The 6435-nt window shown below is 32.6% G+C and overlaps 1 non-coding gene across 1 annotated transcript; it reads left to right on the top strand.

The window, feature by feature from the left end:
- The first annotated feature begins 447 nt into the window (after positions 1-447).
- On the top strand, positions 448-558 carry LOC125610884. Its single transcript, XR_007340933.1, has one exon. It is a non-coding gene; the product is annotated as a U6 spliceosomal RNA (small nuclear RNA).
- The last annotated feature ends 5877 nt before the right edge of the window (positions 559-6435 follow it).

Below are 6435 nucleotides of genomic sequence, written 5' to 3'. Positions count from 1 at the left end.
TATATATATATATATATATATATATATATATATATATATGCATTGATGTTCATTTCTTCATTTCTTTTTTGAAAGGTAACTGGTTTTTCTAGCCATTTTTTAAATAGAAATATAGATTTTTTAAAATACTATTTGGTGTTTTCAATTGGATAATTTCTAGAGACTTGTCTTCAAGTCTATTGATCCTTTCCTTTGTTATTTTTAGTGTGCTGCTATATTTGTGAATTGAATCCTTCATTTCTTTATTTGTACTGTTTTCATCTGTTAATTAAATATTTTATTTATTAATAAATATTCTACATCTCCCAATAAATGCCTTAATAAATTTGTCACAGTTTCTTATCTGAAAATTCCAAAACCCAGGATATCCATGCATGTTTGAAATTACTGTTTCCTCTCTTGACTATGATTCACATTTTTGTGCTTATTCATGTTTAGAAATATATTTGCAGTACTTGCTTCGGCTGCATATATACTAAAATTGGAATAATACAGAGAAGAGTAGTATGGTCCCTGAACAAGGATGGTATGAAAATTTGTGAAAGGTTCCATATTTAAAAAAATTAAATATGCTTACTTGTCAGACATTTAATATAAAAATATACAGTACATTAAGAAGGAAATATTTTGCTTGGGAAAGTGTGCATGTCTAATTCTGCAAGGTCTCTGAAATTTGGGCAGAGTTTAATTATATTTCAACTGACTCTGAATGTGTTTCAGGTTTATCTGTTTGACTCACCAGTGGCATCAACGGTTTAAGGAAAGAATGATGATGCTTTCTTCATCAAAGCTCAGGATTTTAGCACCAAGAAAATTTCAGCAAATCTTTATGCATTCCAGATGCCAACTTCTAATAAACATTGGTATACATAAATATTATTTATTCAATTTTTTGGAAAAATACAATACAATTTAAAACGTAAATACTGAATCATATAATGTTCTATTGAGTTGTTTTTAATTTCTATCATTAATGATTTATTTCTTATTATTCATCCAAATGGCATTTTTCCTTATGCAGTACTATGATCAGATATTTTATTCATTTCCCAACTAAAAAAATGCACTGTAAAATTGTCCTATATAAAAGATGGAGTAAAACACAGAAATTCACAACAGACACATTCATTTCAGAAATGAATTAGCAATTAAACCAATGCAATTAATCCTACATTTAAATTTGTATCTCAGCCATAATTCTCAGTGGTACATGTCTAATGTTACAATCAATTTGTAGGGAAAGCCAGGAACCGTTTGATTCCATCTATTTTTTTTTTACTTCAAAGTAGATTGTAAAAAGCACATTCAGGTTTCTGCTTGAATATATAATGATACAATGGGACATGCTATGAGGAAATATTGCCTACTGCTATTCCAATCAGAACAGTGTGGTGAAGAATCTGAGTTTCAGAGATCTCCTATTGTGTTTTCTTTACAGTGCTTTCCTTTACAGCATTATTCAATAGGTAGACATGATATTCATTGTTCAGGTTATGTCCAAAGATGACAATTAAATAGTGGCCTTGCATTTAGGATTGCTTATGCCTCTGCAAGTAATTTTTCAGCGATAATAGCAGTTATAGTTCAGTGAATGCTTATAAATTGTCATGTACATGACACAGGCATAGCATATATAATCTTACTTAGTCTTCATTACAACTCTGTGAATTACATTTTATTGTTCCCATTTTATGAATAAAGACAGATAATTTAATTGACTTGAGCCAAGTTACATAGTTACTAGGCAACAGGGCCAGGATTTAAATGTAGAACTGTCTGATTTTCTACCTGTATGATGGGTGAATAGGAACCAAATCCTAGACTGCCTTGTAAACAAGAGCATGCTAAACACTGCCTGAATGTGCCTCCTTACTGTAAAAGAAGTTCAGCAGGAACAAACCAGCATAATTAAACAATAAATAGACATGATATGTTTAAAAAGTGTTGCTTTGCCCTCAAAGGGAAACTGAATCCTAAAGAAAGCTTGTTAGTTGCTCTTCTCCTCATGGTAACATTCAGCAGCAACAATGATCAAAACAATCATTAATTATATACAAACTTATGCACTGTAAATATGATAGAATGTTTCACCAGCAAATATTTCATGATTAAAAAAACCTCATGAAGTTATAATTATTTTCAGACATAGAGAAGTAGCTTAAATAATAGCTTATTTTCATTATAAGAAATCAAATTGCAAGCACAAGTAGATCTTCCCTTTTCCCTTCCTTCTATAGATATGAATACTAGTACCCTGTAAGAATTCATTTAAATGCACAAAGTCTCAAAATTTAAAGGTAACAAAATACAACCAGGAACGTGTTTATACATGGGGAACCATTTACTTCCTGTATTTTTAATATTTTGTATTTTTGTTCTTGGTGTATGCTAATTGCATTCCCAGAAGTTATCAGATTCTTCTTGCTTTAATACATTTCTAGGGACTTAAATGACTCAATGCATTCTTCCTTTTCCCAACAGCATGGTAACAAATTATAAAACTTAGAGTTGGATTCACCAAATTCTAAAAACTATTTCACAGTTCATAGGAGAGTGATAAATGAAGCTTTCTAACATGTTAGTCAATATCCCATCAACCACATTAGCTCAGCTGTAGATAGCTCAGCATGCATCAATGACAGACACTATCATGCTCCTGATTCTGTTTTGTTCTATTTGTTTGTTTAATTTAAATTTCCTAAGCAGGGAAAAGAGTGTTATGAGCTATGACAGGCACATATTTGTAGATATCAGACTAGTTTTCTCTTGAGAGGAGCAGATGTTCAGCATAAAACCACAGACAATTTTTTATTGTTGAAATATATGAGATAAAATAATTCCTCCCTTTTTTGTATTTTTTTAAAATTTTGTATTTGTTCTTTTTAGTTATACATGACAGTAGAATGTATGTTGCCATATTACTCATACATGGAGTGTAACTTCCCATTCTTGTGGTTGTACATGATATGTAGTTTACACTGGTTATTTATTCACAAATGAACATAGGAAAGTTATGTCCCAGTTATCCCACTCTTCGGCATACACTCAAAAGACTTAAAAATCAGCATACTGTTGTGACGCGGCCACATCAATGTTTACAGCAACTCAATTCACAGTAGCTAAGTTATGGAACCAATTTAGGTGCCTTTCAACAAATGAATGAATAAAGTAAATGTGGTATATATGCGCAATGGAATATTGCTCAGTAATAAAGAATAAAATTATGGCATTTGCTGGTAAAAGGATAGAACTCGAGACTATCATCCTAACTGTTGTAAGCCAATCCCAAGAAACAAAGTCCACATGTTCCCTCTGATATGTGGATGCTAACACACAATAAAGAGGGTGGGAAGGGAAAAAGAAAAGTTCATTGAATTCGACAAAGGGGAATGAAGGGAAGGAAGGGAAGAGGGGAATAGGAAAGCCAGTAGAATGAACTGGCCATAACTTTCCTATATTCATATATGAATAATTTCTCTCTTTATTCTGCAAGACATCTATTTTGCAATGTTAATGCTGTCTTTGAAATCTTTTAAATGAATGATATTCCAGGGCTCCTTCTGGAATGCTGATGAAGAAAACATCATCAATTAAATAACCCAAACTGGCTCACAATTTCCAAAAAAACCTGATAAGTATTAAAACCTTTTCGTTCATGTATCATTATTTGGGAAATGAGATTGTGCTTCCTGTTTCCCACGTATTCTGAATCACTGATGCTCCAAGTGTAGAGTGTGAAATAGAAGCATCCACATGAGCTGGGAACTTATAGATGCAGCCTATCAATCTCCACCTATGCAGTGAACTAGAGATTCTGGAGATGGGGGCAATCTGCATTTTAACAAGAACTACTGCTCAATGGAGACTCATGATTCTCAAAAACAGTTACCCGACAATCAGCAACATTGGCATCCCATAGTAAGAATAACAGAATTTGGGCTCCAGCCCAGGTTTACTGGTTCAGGTAACCCACTTGTTCATTGATGTTTTTGGGAAGCATTGCTTCAAAATAAAAGTGGAATACCTATCCACTGTTTGCCTCTACCCAAGTAATGGCACTCTTACACTGAAGCACTGGGTGGCAAACATTCTTTAAAAACACTTTCTCAGTACAGTTCAGTACAGTATTAATTCACCCATTCATTCATTCACTTTCTGTTGGTGATTTACTTGGCAGAGTCATAAATACTGAATTTTGAGGGTCAATGCAGAAAATTAAAAAAAAATCATAAGTTACAGTCTACAAATTAACTAACACTGAAATAAAAGTAAAAATTTGTTTGTTATCTTTGCTATAAAATAAATTGAGAAATCCTGAGGAAGTCATTTAAATAGTATTATCAACATATTTTAGTAACTTTTATTTAAGTGTACTTTAATTTCAATGGCATAAGATATTCTACGAGACACAGAATATATAAGGCATTCTATGGATCAGAATGATCTTCCTGGGGTCTCATATGCATCCTGGATATAAAGAGTTAAAGAGTACACCCAGAAAAGCTGAAGCAGAGGGATGACCAATAACTGCTTTTGATTAACACTTTCCTTAGAAATTGAGAAAATTGTTTCATAGATTCATATTTCCACTATTGTTACACAAAATTATTTTTATGAAATTTTAATTTAAAATGATCTAAACTAAATATATGGCACTATGTATGTATTCTGCCAGTCTTCATAAAACAGAATTTATAGCAAAAATTATGTAAATTGTCTATTGTGTACATTTAAAAGTGATTTATTTTGTCATATGCTTTTCCTGCATGAATTGAGATGATCACATGCTATTTGTTTCCCATTTAGTTCATGTAGTATATTACACTGTTTGATTTTCATATGTTGAATCCACTTCACATTCTAGGAATATCACTTGGTTATGGTATATAACAGTAACTTATAACACTGATAGTTTTAAAAAAACTGTATTTTCTCCTTCTCTTTCCAGTAAGCTCAACATATTCATTAGCAGGCTGTGAACACTACATACCAAGATAAAGTTGATCCCTTCAGAACAAATTTCTCCAACTCAAATTGGTCATAAAGCCAACCAAGCACATCATTGTACAGCAGGAGAAATTTATATAGAGAGAAATATTTATATATAATATAAATCTATATTAAAATATATATTATACATATAAACATATTTATAATATGTTATATATTACATATAAAAACATATATTTAAAATCTAGTCTAAAATAACAGTAACTTATAAGAGTGTTTTGGAAAACTTTTGCATTACTGTGACCGAAATGCTTGATAAGAACAACTTAGATGAGGAAAACTTTGAGAATCAGAGTTTTACAGGTCTCAATCCATAGAAGGCCAATTCCATTGTTCTGGGCCCAAGGTGAAACTGTATGTCATGAGGGGAAGGTTGCAATAGAGGGAAGCTGATCAATGCAGCAATGAAGCAGGGAGTGGGGAAGGAGCCATGGTAAGAATGATCCTTCCAGGGCACAGCTCTAGTGATCCACCTGCTCCAGCCTTTCCCTACTTGCCTAGTCACCACCCATACTGTCCCATCAAACAAGGATGGACCAGTTAGGTCACAGCTCTTGTAATCCAATCATTCCACCTCTGAATATTCCTGCATTAGCATGAGCTTTCATGTCTAAACCACAGCAAACAGAGTTCTTTCTAAAATGTATAGGATTTTACATTTCATATTCCATATGATTTCTGTTGCATGTGTGGTAAATTCCCAGAGTTATGAGTTAAAATTTCTACATCTCACCTGGCTTCAGTAGGAATGAAAACTGTAAAGGATTAATATTGCTTGCCAGAAATATTTTGGGAAATGGGAAGGTCACCCCCAGGGTACTTCCAAGTGTTTGTAGGCTTCAGTCTTTTTTTTTTTTTTAATCAATTTTATTTTTTTAAATACATGACAGCGGAATGCATTACAATTCTTATTACACATATTGAGCAAAATTTTTCATATCTTTGTATATAAAGTATGAAAGATTTCTCTTTTATACCAGCTGTCTCGCGTCTAATATAGTCTCTGATGCCTCAATTTCTACAGAACGCATTATCACATTAATAACTATCTCATTACTTACATTAATACTCACCTCAAATTGTTTTCTATATTTTAATGTTACACATTCTATTTATTCCTGTAGGACTCTATGTTCTTTCAAGTTAGGAATGTGACTTAGAAATGGTTATCTTCTTGGGGTATGCTCATATACTGTGGCATGTGATATATTCAATATTTTTTTTTAATTTTTTATTGTGGGTTGTTCAAAACATTACAAATTTCTTGACATATCATATTCCACACTTTGATTCAAGTGGGTTATGAACTCCCACCTTCACCCCATACACAGATTGCAGAATCACATCAGTTACACATCCATTGATTTACAAATTGCCATCCTAGTGTCTGTTGTGCTCCGCTGCCTTTTCCATCCTCCACCCTCC

The sequence above is a fragment of the Marmota marmota genome, unplaced genomic scaffold (genome assembly GCF_001458135.2).
Source record: "Marmota marmota marmota unplaced genomic scaffold, marMar, whole genome shotgun sequence".
Classification (NCBI taxonomy): Eukaryota; Metazoa; Chordata; class Mammalia; order Rodentia; family Sciuridae; genus Marmota; species Marmota marmota.
This window is presented reverse-complemented; position numbering and strand designations above follow the sequence as displayed.